Below are 12,160 nucleotides of genomic sequence, written 5' to 3'. Positions count from 1 at the left end.
TACACCCATCCAATGATGAATCGGTCCCAGCTGTTCTAACTAGGACACAAGTATTGAGACCATGTTACTGAGAACGCAGCTGCGATGGGCGGGGCACGTCTCCAGGATGAAGGACCACCACCTCCCCAAGATCCTGCTCTATGGTGAACTTGCCACTGGTTGCCGCATGAGAGGAACCCCGAAGAAAAGATACAAGGACTCCCTGAAACAACATCTCAACCTTGGCCATATTGATCACCATAACTGGTCTACTCTGGCCTCAAATCGGGAGGCCTGGAGACACACCATCTATAATGCAGCTGTCTCCTTCGAGAACACACTCAGGATCACTCTCGAGGAAAAAAGGTAACGCAGAAAGAACCATGCCTTGCAGAATACACCATCTAAGGAGTCTTTCTGCTGTGCCTTTTGCAATCGGATATATCTGTCACGTATTGGCCTCATAAACCACCAGTGTGCCTGTAGTAAATGTGGATAGTGCCTTCCCAAATCTTCTTTTGCGAAACCTAGCCATGATGATGGAGATATAGCTTGGACAGTATATTGGAATAGAGAACAGAAGCGGAGGGCAAGGGTGATGGAGTTAGAAAGGGGCTATCAGGAACACCACAAACGCAACCACGAGTATTACAGGTCTAATCACCAACAGGACAGAGCAAATGATAGATGTGCTTTTTGTAAAAGGAGGGGACATTGGAAAAGGGAGTGCCTGGATCTGAAGAAAAATTAAAGTCTTCCTCCCCCTGCCCCTCCAACCCCCCAAGTGACTGTGAACCAGAATGCATGAAGGGGACCAGGGGTTTCTATCTCAGTGGAACCTCTTGTTGTAGGAAAGTTGGGAGGGAAGGATGTAGAATTTTAATCAATACAGGTGCAGTATGCTCCGTGTTAAATACTTTAGAAGGAAAATTGAGTCATGAGACTATAACAGTGGTAGGGGATACGGGGGTAAGTGAAATAAGGCCATTTTTTAAACCTTTAAGATTTAAATTGGACAAGTACTGGGTAACTCATCGATTCCTCTATGTGCCAAACTCTCCTAAACCTTTATTGGGTAGGGATTTATTGGAAAAATTAGAAGTTGAAATTAAATTCTGCAAGGGGGGAGAAATAAAAGTTATAATTCCAGATACTAAATATATCGAGGCAACTGCTTTTTTTATACAGGAGAATCATGAAGAGATCTCTTCAGAGCTTGAGAATGCTGTCATTCCTTTAGTCTGGGCCAATGAATACCCTAGGAAGTCTAAGCAAGTCGAACCAATAAGCATCACACTCAGACCAGGAGCAGCCCCGATAAGGCAAAAGCAATATCCTTTGAAACTAGAAAGCCGAAAAGGCGTAGCACCTATAATTGAAAGGTTTCTTAAATTTGGCTTATTGGTAGAATGTGAATCCAGATTTAACACCCCCATCCTACCGGTGAAAAAAGCTGATGGCAAAAGCTATTGGTTAGTCCAAGATCTTAGGGCCATCAACAAAATAACCGAGGATATATACCCAGTGGTAACCAACCCCTATACCGTATTAACCACGTTGACAGAAGGTCTAGGGTGGTTTACTGTACTTGATCTTAAAGATGCCTTTTTCTGCATTCCTGTACATAAAGACAACCAAGAGGTTTTTGCTTTTGAATGGGGAAATCCTGAGACAGGGAGGAAAACACAGCTGACCTGGAGAGTCCTGCCCCAGGGCTTTAAGAACAGCCCGACTATATTTGGGAACCAACTTGCAAAAGAACTGGAGGACTGGAGAAGACAGCAACCAGAAGGAGTTGTCCTGCAGTATGTAGACGACATACTAATTGCAACCAAAAGCTGGGACCAATGCATCGAGCTCACTGTAAGTCTCTTGAACTTTTTGGGACTAAGTGGGTATTGGCTCTCAAAAGAGAAAGCACAGATAACCAAAGAGGTAGTTATCTACCTGGGGCTTGAAATTTATCGTGGGCATCGATAGCTCAGCACAGACTGGAAAGAGACCATCTGCTGTCTCCCAGGGCCCCACACCGTGTCTTCTGTCGATAGCTAACTATGGTTTGCTAGTCAAACCTCTATATGAAGCCCTGAAATCGGCCAAAGAAGGAGTTGTAACATGGACAAATGAGACCAGAGATGTATTTAAACAACTAAAACAGTCCTTGATGTCAACTCCAGCACTAGGATTACCAGACCTAACTAAACCTTTTGAACTGTTCACACATGAGCAATTGAATGTCGCTCTGGAGGTATTATCACAAACCCTGGGAAACCAGTGAAGGGCTGTGGTTTATTTCTCTAAGCAGCAGGACAGTGTTAGCCAAGGGTGGTCAGGGTGCCTGCGATCCGTTGCAGTAACTGTTATCCTGATTGAGGAGGCCCGGAATCTCACCCTTGGGCAGCACATCATCGTGTATGTACCCCATGCAGTTCAAGCTGTGCTCGAACAGAATGGAGGCCACTGGTTGTCCCCCAGCAGAATGCTTAAATACCAGGTTGTGTTGTTGGAACAGGACAATGTTACCCTGAAAACAACATCTACTGTAAACCCTGCTATGTTTCTGTCCTCAACATTAACTGGCAATGTCCCTGAGCAATTATTGTTTGCAGACCATAGAGGAAACCCACTCCTCCATGCCACAGACAGGAATGTGCTCAGACAGCAATTAAGCAGGGAAAGGCACAAGGCAACTTTATTGCAATAGGTTACAGATATTTATACTCTTCACACAACACACGTCAACCTGTTATTGGTACTTTCATGTAAACATACATCACACCATATGCATGTCAACCTACTATTGGTAAACATACATCAGGCCATATACATGTCAACCTACTTCTGTTCATGCATCTAAACTCATCTTTTGATAGGTGGTCGACACTTCTTCGTATGGTGGTAAATCTCAAAAACAGCACCTGTTATTTACAGCAGTTTTTCTCCTTATCTGCTTTCTCATTCTGGACTGTTTACATTCTTTGCAACTTCACAGCTGCAACTGCTCAAATTCAAGGCCTACCATCCAGTCGTTTCCCACAATTCCTCCTTTTTGTTTTTCGGCTATGAAAACCGAGTTTATCATCCTCTGCAGGGCCCTTTGCAGAAAGGATAACAAACACGGTAGTAGCAATACAATTATTATAAGCACTAGGAGGCAATAAAGGCCTAGTTTTACTACTTGCTTGATCCAGGTACTAAGACTCCATCCATTCAACCACCCATCAATGCCAAAAAATCCTGTGTCCTGTGTTATCTTTTGGGTTGCCGCCTGCAAGTCTGCTATGTTTTTGTATATAGATTCAGAATGGTCTGATAGATTCATACAACACATTCCCTCAAAATCCTGACACCCGTGTCCATGTGCTAAAAGCAAAAAGTCAACAGTAGCTCTATTTTGAAGTGTAGCATGACGAACACTATCTACATCTGTTGACAATTGATAGAAAACATGAGAAGTTTTGTTTGCTTGTCTGATTACCCAACAAGCCATTCTGTTTAGTGTTCCTAATGCTTTAACTGCTGCTACTCCAGGGGCAAGCACTGGAGAAGCTACGATCTCAGTACGATTCCATAACCATATGTCTTCTTTGCATGCAGGTGTTAATACTAAACTACCCTTATATCATGCATGTGCATGAAGGTGAGTGTGATTTAGTAAAAGTTTCTGAGTTGGTGTCAACAGTCCCAGGCGACCAATGGTACAAGGTCCTCCTTTTATTTTTCCAGGAATCCCCAGCCACGTTCTATCTCCACATATGAGAAACAGGTCACGAGGCAACTTTCTTGCAACTGCAACTCCTGAAGCAGGCTTTGTTTTATCATGTCCCAGATGTTGACACCAAGCAGAACTATTTTGGTAAAGATTTATGCTAGGAGAAACATCTTGTGGAATTGTTTCTTTCTTTTCCCGTGTGTCATGACCATCAATATAGTTAAAGTAAATACAGCTTTCAGCTGGTAGACTTCCTAATATAGCTATTTCCTGGGGTTCTAAGGTAATTGGAAGGCTATCGTCCCAACTGTCCCAATGCTCCGTGCAATTCTTTATTGACTTGCAAACGGTCATTGAGGTTCTCCGGGTCTTTGTTATATCTGCAACAATAAGGCTGGCCTCGCTGCCATTTAGTGGAACTCCCACTAAACAGGTGTGAAAAGGCCGCTCGGGTTGTGCAAGAGAGGCACAAAAAGTGGTCTGATTTAAGGCTTTCATCAAGGTGACCCAGACATTTTTACTGTTCCACGGAGTCAGCTGATGGAGATTCAGATCGCCTCTGATTGGGTTCAGATCGCTTTTGATCGTCACCACGGCCAGTAGTAGGATGCACACACCTGGCAGGAAATCACTGGGGTCCGGCATCTGTGGAAACACAAGCATACCCACGTCCCCAAGTAATAAGCTCCCACGGACCCTCCCATTCTCATGTCTGAAGGTTGCAGACTAGGACTCTGACCTTAGGCTGGAATTCATCTCCTGCTCCCTGCAATGATAAAAAATGCATTAAGATCACAGGATTTTCTGTATCAGGAGGTACTGTGAGGTGGTTTAGCATGTACACTGCTTTCCATATCTGATTCTGTGGCATTTCACCATGCATTCCCCCTTTTTGTTTTTCAAGCATTCGCTTTAGCGTCTGATGGGTATGTTCTACAATGGTTTGACCTGTAGGGGAATGCAGGATACCTGTGACATGAGAAATGCCCCATTGGTTAAGAAAGTTAGAAGTTTTGAGTGCTGCATAACCTGGGCCATTATCAGTCTTGATAAGATGGGGAACACCTAAAGCAGCAAAAACTTGACGCCAATGCGCAATGACATCCCTGTTTTTTTCCCCGGGATGGACAGAGGCCCACAACGCAGTTGAGCATCTATCGACTGACACGTGAACATATTTGAGGCGACCAAATTCAGGGATATACATCACATCCGTCTGCCAAATTTGCAGACTTCATAACCCGCGGGAATTAACATCTGTTGAGGGCAATGGTATGTGAGGCTGACAGTCTCCACAAGATGCAACAATGTCCCTTGCTTCACCATTTTTAAGGCCAAACTGACGCTGTAAAGTACGCACACCTTCATGAAAAAAGGCATAAGAAGATACTGTTTGCTACCATTTGTCTGGTGCAGGAGCAGCCCACGCAGGGGCTACCAATGCATCGACCCACGTGTTACCTTCATAAATGAATCCAGGTAGACCTGTGTGGCTATGGAGGTGCAGAACATAATAAGACTGTGTCCAGTGCTGTAACTCATGCCATAGAAGCTTTAGTAAATGAAACAACCGTTGGTGATTTTCTTCCTTTGACGCAGCATGATCTAGGCGTTGCAGGACTCCTGCTACATAGGCAGAGTCAGTTACCAGATTCAAGGCAACACTAGAAAAGTGTTGAAATGCCATTGCTACAGCACCGAGTTCTACTAATTGAGGGGAGCCATCTTCCTGGCCTATTAGCTCATGCCACTGACATTGTTCTTGCCATGTAACCACCGCTTTCCCTGTCTTTCCAGACCCATCAGTAAATACTGTAAGTCCCTTAACTGGGACAGGGGATAACAAGGGCCTTTCCATCAGATGTAATTCCAAATGAAGCTGCAAAAATTTGTGAGAGGGCATGTGAAACAAGATTTCACCTGCAAAATGCAGCAATGCTAATTGGAGATCAATGTTGTTTGACAAACACCAGTCCAGATAATCCTGGCACATGGGCAAAACAATATTCTGGGGATCTCTGCCAGTAAGCTGAAGACAACGTTGCCGTCCCTTACAGATTGCCTTGGCAACTAAGCTCAACAAGGGTGCTCACAGTTTTGCATGGTTGATGGGGTAAAAAATCCATTCAATGAAATGAAAGGGGTCTCTCCATTGGGGGTCCCATTGTCCTAACAGACCAACAGGGTGATAAACATTAATTGCCACATACAAATTAAGAGGATGGTCCTCTGCAAGGTGGTACACTTTTTTGGTCTCTATTGCTCTTTCTACTGAGAGCAGCACAGTTTTTACTTCTGTAGTTAATCTTCTAGGACAGAGTAAATCACTGTCACTTTTAGCAATTGAAACAAAGGGGTCAATTGAGCATTGGTCAGACCAAGTAAGGGCCGTATCCAATTGACGGTCCCCACAAGTTTTTGTACATCATTCAGTGTTTTGACTTCTTGTGAAATTTGGACAGTTTGTGGTTGAATCGTTTGATACAAAATTTTGACTCCCAAATATTTCCATGGTGCTTGACATTGCACCTTTTCTAGGGAAATTTGTAGCCCATATGTATGCATCGACTGTTCCACTACTGGCATAACCTGGTGTAATTGCATTTGATTTGGTGCAGCGATAAGAATGTCATCTACATAATAACAGTACACCTGTGGAAATTTCCGCCAGACCTCAGACAAAGCTTGAGCTACGTACCACTGATAGAGGCAAAACAGTCCATTGATAACGCTGACAAGGTTCCTGATTGTTAATTGCTGGGACAGAGAAGGTAAACTTCTCAACATCCTCCGAATGTAAGGGAATGGTGAAAAAGCAATCTTTTAAATCAATAATTTGTATGTCCCAATCAATTGGAATCATGGAAGGGGAAGCCATGCCAGGTTGCAATGCTCCCATACTTTTCATAACTTGATTTATTTGTCTCAGATCATGAAGAAACCTCCACTTTCACAATTTTTTCTTGATCACAAATACAGGAGTATTCCATGGGCTATGAGAGGGTTCTATGTGACCCTGCTGTAATTGCTCTTTTACCAGCTCATGGAGGGCAAGTAATTTTTCCTGTGCCAGGGGCCACTGGTTCACCCACAGGGGAGTTGTAGTCAGTCATTGCAGCTTAAGGGTGGGTCGCTTAATGTCCTCACACACAGTGACCCCTAGGAAAAATCCTTTTGGTTAGTTCTAACAGATACTCCCCACATGCTCAAAACATCCCTTCCCCACAGGTTCAGAGGTACCATGACAACAAAAGGCCTTATCGTTGCTATTTGTCCATCAGGGTTCATAATTTGTACAGGAAATTTACTTTGAAAGCTTTGAGTAGTTCCGCCTACTCCAGCTATCGCATCTCCTGCTCACACCATAGGCCAGTCTCTCAACCAGTCTTTATGTGCTATGATAGTAACGTCAGCTCCAGTGTCAATCATACCATTGATTCGCAAGCTCTTTGAATCTCCCTGTGTTAGTGTGAGCACACAGGTCATAGCTGGCCTATCTGAACTGATGGTTGTTGTCCAGTAGATTTGTGGAGCACCTGTAGACCCAAAACCCCCTGTATTTCGCACTCGTGAGTCCTCTATTGGGACCTTTGCAACAAAAGGTACCAGTTGCGCTATTCTGTTCCCTGTCGGTATAACGACCAGCGGGGAGGGGATCCACACCATGGTTTGAATTTGCCCCGTATAGTCCGGGGTCCCGCCCACAAAAGGGACAGTGCAGCCCCCTCCGGTCCCCTCTTGGTTCGGCGGGGTCCCGCCCACAAACGGGACGGTGCAGCCCCCTCCGGCCCAGCACAAGTGGAAGCCCTCGTGCCTCCCGACAAACCAAAATAGAATTAAATTCAACAAGGACACAACTTAGTGGACCCCGAGGGGGGGGAGGGGCGGGGCTGCCCCTCCCCCGAGTCCCAGACCTCTCAACGAGACATCACCCAGCACAACCCTCCAGGAGATTTCCTCCTGACAGGTCCTGGAGTCCTAAGTAAGCCTAACCATCCAGCGCAGCCCTGCAGGAGATCTCCTCCTGACAGGTCCTGGAGTCCTAAGTAAACCCAATGTAGCTCCACAAGGGAAAACCTCTTTCCCCGGCAACCTCAGGGGCAGCAGCCCAGCACCAAGCTTGACTCCCAAACAATCCCTGACTGAATATCAAAACTCCTGTATCTGCCTGGGACACTTTGACGACAGGGGTAACACCACAACCCCCATCTCAGAGTTTAAACACCACATCCTCTGCCCGTACCTCCCTGACACGCTCCCAAACACTAACCCTTGACTCAGAAAGAGTCTTGTCAGACAGTAACCAGCCAACCCTGCCACTCTGAGCAGTAATCAGTCCCTTCTGATGTCTCTTCCTAGCATATATGCTGGGCATAATATCCCACGGCATGGGATATTCCTTTGGTCTGTTCAAGCCAGCTCCCCTGACTGTGCTACCTCCCAGCTTTCCTGCACACTAGCTCTCTACAGAGCATGAGAATACTATGGGACTATCAGTGTCATTCTCACACTGAATCCAAAACACAGCACTGTAAATGCTATCACAAAGTAGTTTAATTCTATCCCAGCCACAACCAAGTGTATTACAGCAACACCATAGAGAGAAGACGGAGATCAGCAGAAGCACAGGGAGTCAACTATATTCTGTAACCTGCCACCCTAGCCCAATTTCTTACAAAAACAGTAGTTCACTCCACAGGTTATGCATCCCACCTGCGAATTCTACTTTGTCCTTGGCAACGGTGCATTTCGTGTTCAGTATATCCTGTCCGTGATGCCAAAAATGTATCGGGGAGGGTTACTGTATCAGGGAAGGTCTGAGATATACAGACACGAAAAACAGACACCGTTGCTAGCTCAACAAAAAAACCCCAGTATTTATTAGAAAAGGTGGCCAAGAAAATGTACAAACCCAAAAGGGAGGAACGAGGAGAGGAATAAGCCCCCAGCGTGATCTCCCCAGTTACCCAGTTGTTGCCTATAAAGTTATCTTACCGACCTAGCATACCTAAAATTGCCCATAGCAGAAGCGGCATCCTCAGAGAGTCAGTAAGTTAACAAGTTGGCAAGTATCCCCGCCAAAAGGCAACGTTGTCCTTGAAGTAAAGCTAACTCCCACCAAGCAAGCACTATCTGTTTTTTAAACAATTAATTGAGAGACCACAACCTCCAAGGTGTGGCCAGCACCACCACGCCCGAGGCTCTCAGTCCCACCTCCCGGTTATGTAAGTGCACCTCTTCTGCGCATGCGTGAGAACTTCGGAAATCCCCGCACGCATGTGCAGAGTGTTTTGGGGGTCTATCTTAACTGAGTCTGGGGTCGAGCCTTCCTCACTTCATCATCACTTTCTCCTCCAAATGTCCTTGACGGACAAGTAACCAATCACAGGATACCAATTAAAACAGTTTATACAAGAAGCTCTCTTCAAGGACAACTTTCCCGTTTATCAGTACTTGTTTTCCCATAACTTGGCAGGGAAAGAGCAAAGCTTTCACAGGTGGCAGGACCAAACACAGATCAAAAGTATCAGCATAAATTCACCCTGATACAGCTTGTAACGGTATCTTATGCACCTTAGAGTCCTTGATTGTAGTTATTGTTGCTGTGGCGACATCCACTCCGGCACTTCCGGCTGTCCTTGCAGTGAGTCAGTCACATAAGCCCGAAACTGATTCCAGGAAATAACTTGTGTCTGCGCGCGACCTCCCCTCGCACTCTGCTTCCCGTTTCCTGAAGTCAATGGTTGTCCCTGTAGAGTGAACTTGAAGCGGCACTGTTAGGCAAAATGACCTGGTCTGTGGCAAAGTGAGCAAAATAGCATAGAATTTGAGTTTGATACAGTGGGGGGCCTGCGTGGGCATTGTTTTATGAAATGTCAGACTGCCCACAATGAAAACACTTCTTCTCTACCTTTACTGCCACTGCAAATGTGGTAACCAGGATCTCCATCTGGTGAGACAGAGTCCACTTTTTCACAGGTTTCTATCATCTCAACCAGGTTTGCATTACTACACAGAGGTAGTAGTGCACATTTACAGTCTGTGTTAGCATTATCTCAGGCTAACTGTAATATAAGTGTGTTCTGAGCCTCCTCATTAAGCACCTGCTTTTCCAGTGCTTCTCTTAGTCTCTCAACAAACTGTACATAAGGTTCATTGGTCTTTTGTTTAATAGTTGTCCATGATTGTTTTGGCTTCCCTGTATCAGGGACAAGAAGCAAAGCTTGAGCAGCGAGCTCTTTGGTTTGCTGCAATATAAGAGGATGAAGCCGAGCCTGCAATTGTGGTTGATTAAGTGGTGCATCCCCAAGCAACTGAGGAAGGCCTGTCCCAAACCTAGGGTCATCCTGAGAACGTCCCAAATTTCCCAACGCTGCCTGTTCCGCTAGCCTCCTCCAATGTGCTTTGAACCTGAGTCGGGTTAAAATACACTTGTGCAACTGAACAAATATCATGAGGAGTAAGTTCACTCGCCCAAATTCCTCTGATTAAAGACTGTGCAAAAGGCGAGCTAACCCCATGCGGCATAACAGTCTGATGCAAGTCCTTAATAATAAAATAATTAAATGGTTCCCACTCATCTGGCCCTTTGCCATTGTTATGAATTACAGGGTACATGAGTAACGGGCCACCCCCAAGGACTTGTACCAGATCGGAGTCTCCCTCCTTTAGAGCCTGTTCTTTGATCTTCTGTCAAAATTTGAAGGGGTCAGGAGCAGAGATGGAAACCTGCGCCGGTTGCATGGTCAAAACATGCTGTCCCAGGGGGAGAGGAGGCACAGCAGACTCCACTTGAGAACTTGGGGGACAGGATTTCGGTTCTCCGACTCCTTCATCAGCTGACAAATCTATTAACATGGGCTCCTCTATCACTCCCTGTGCGTTACTCTCTGGCTGTCGCACATTCAAAGGTGATGACGGCTGAATGGGTGCCTTCCACCCTTTCCCCGTGTCTGGGGGCAGTGGGACCTTTGCACAGTCCACGGCAGGAGCGGTCCCTGGCCTCCCGACACTATTGGGATGAGATGCAGTTAATTCCCCTTGGGGTTCTGTAGGCGGGGGGGCTAGAGAGGGACCTGCCACAGCAATTCCGGATGCAGTCCCAGACACCTCAGGCTGGAGAACATTACTCGCTGCAGAAGCAGTTTTCCGATCTGCTTTGACCTGCTTCAGGGAGTCGATAACAAGCCTCCAAGTAGTTAAGGAATTTGTAACTGCCGTATCACCCCTAGCAGTTGGGTCAAAAAGTACCTTCTCTGCATTGTCCAAAGTTTCTATAAAAAATGCAGTCTGAGCATTAGCATTAACCCCATTAGTTTTGCACCAGACAAGCAAGGTGCATAGGGCACGTTCTTCATATTTAACACCACATTTCTCTAGTATTTTTGTGAGTATCGTGACAATAGATTTATTTCTTCCACAGATATCTGCGTGTCCATTATTTATTCCCCAATGGTTCACCTCTTTTCCAGGTGTCTGTAAATTTTTAAGTCCGGACTTTTCGGCTCTAACGTCTGCCAATAAATCACTACCGCTATCAGGTCCGTGGTTCTCTGCAATAAATCTTCTTTATTACCGCTCTAAGGTCTGCGGTCTAATGCAAGAAATCCTCCTTGCAGTAAATCTTCTTTGCAATAAATCGTGTCGGGGTTCACCAGATGCCGCAGACAGGAATGCGCTCAGACAGCAATTAAGCAGGGAAAGGCACAAGGCAACTTTATTGCAATAGGTTACAGATATTTATACTCTTCACACAACACACGTCAACCCGTTATTGGTACTTTCATGTAAACATACATCACACCATATGCATGTCAACCTACTATTGGTAAACATACATCAGGTCATACACATGTCAACCTACTTCTGTTCATGCATCTAAACTCATCTTTTGATAGGTGGTCGACACTTCTTCGTATGGTGGTAAATCTCAAAAACAGCACCTGTTATTTACAGCAGTTTTTCTCCTTATCTGCTTTCTCATTCTGGACTGTTTACATTCTTTGCAACTTCACAGCTGCAACTGCTCAAATTCAAGGCCTACCATCCAGTCGTTTCCCACACCAGCAGACCAGACCTGAAAGATGTGCCTCTGAAAAATGCAGACTGGGAACTGTATACAGACAGAAGCAACTTTATGCGAGATGGTAAGCACTTCACAGGATATGCAGTGACTACCAAAGATGAAGTAATCGAGGCAATGGCCTTACCAGCAGATGTGTCATCCCAAAAGGCAGAACTGATCACACTGACAAGAGCTCTAGAACTGAGCAAAGGAAAGAAGGTAAATATTTGGACTGATTCAAAATATGCATTCAGTGTTGTACATGTCCATGGAGCCATCTGGAAATAGACAGGGCTATTAACTGCCCAAGGCAGTGGAGTTAAACACGCAGACCAAATCCATGCACTCCTGCAGAGTATTTGGAAACCAGAAGTAACTATTATGCATTGCAGAGCTCATCAAAA

This window comes from Corapipo altera, unplaced genomic scaffold, assembly GCF_003945725.1.
Source record: "Corapipo altera isolate COAL_440 unplaced genomic scaffold, ASM394572v1 60747, whole genome shotgun sequence".
NCBI classification, from domain to species: Eukaryota; Metazoa; Chordata; class Aves; order Passeriformes; family Pipridae; genus Corapipo; species Corapipo altera.
This window is presented reverse-complemented; position numbering follows the sequence as displayed.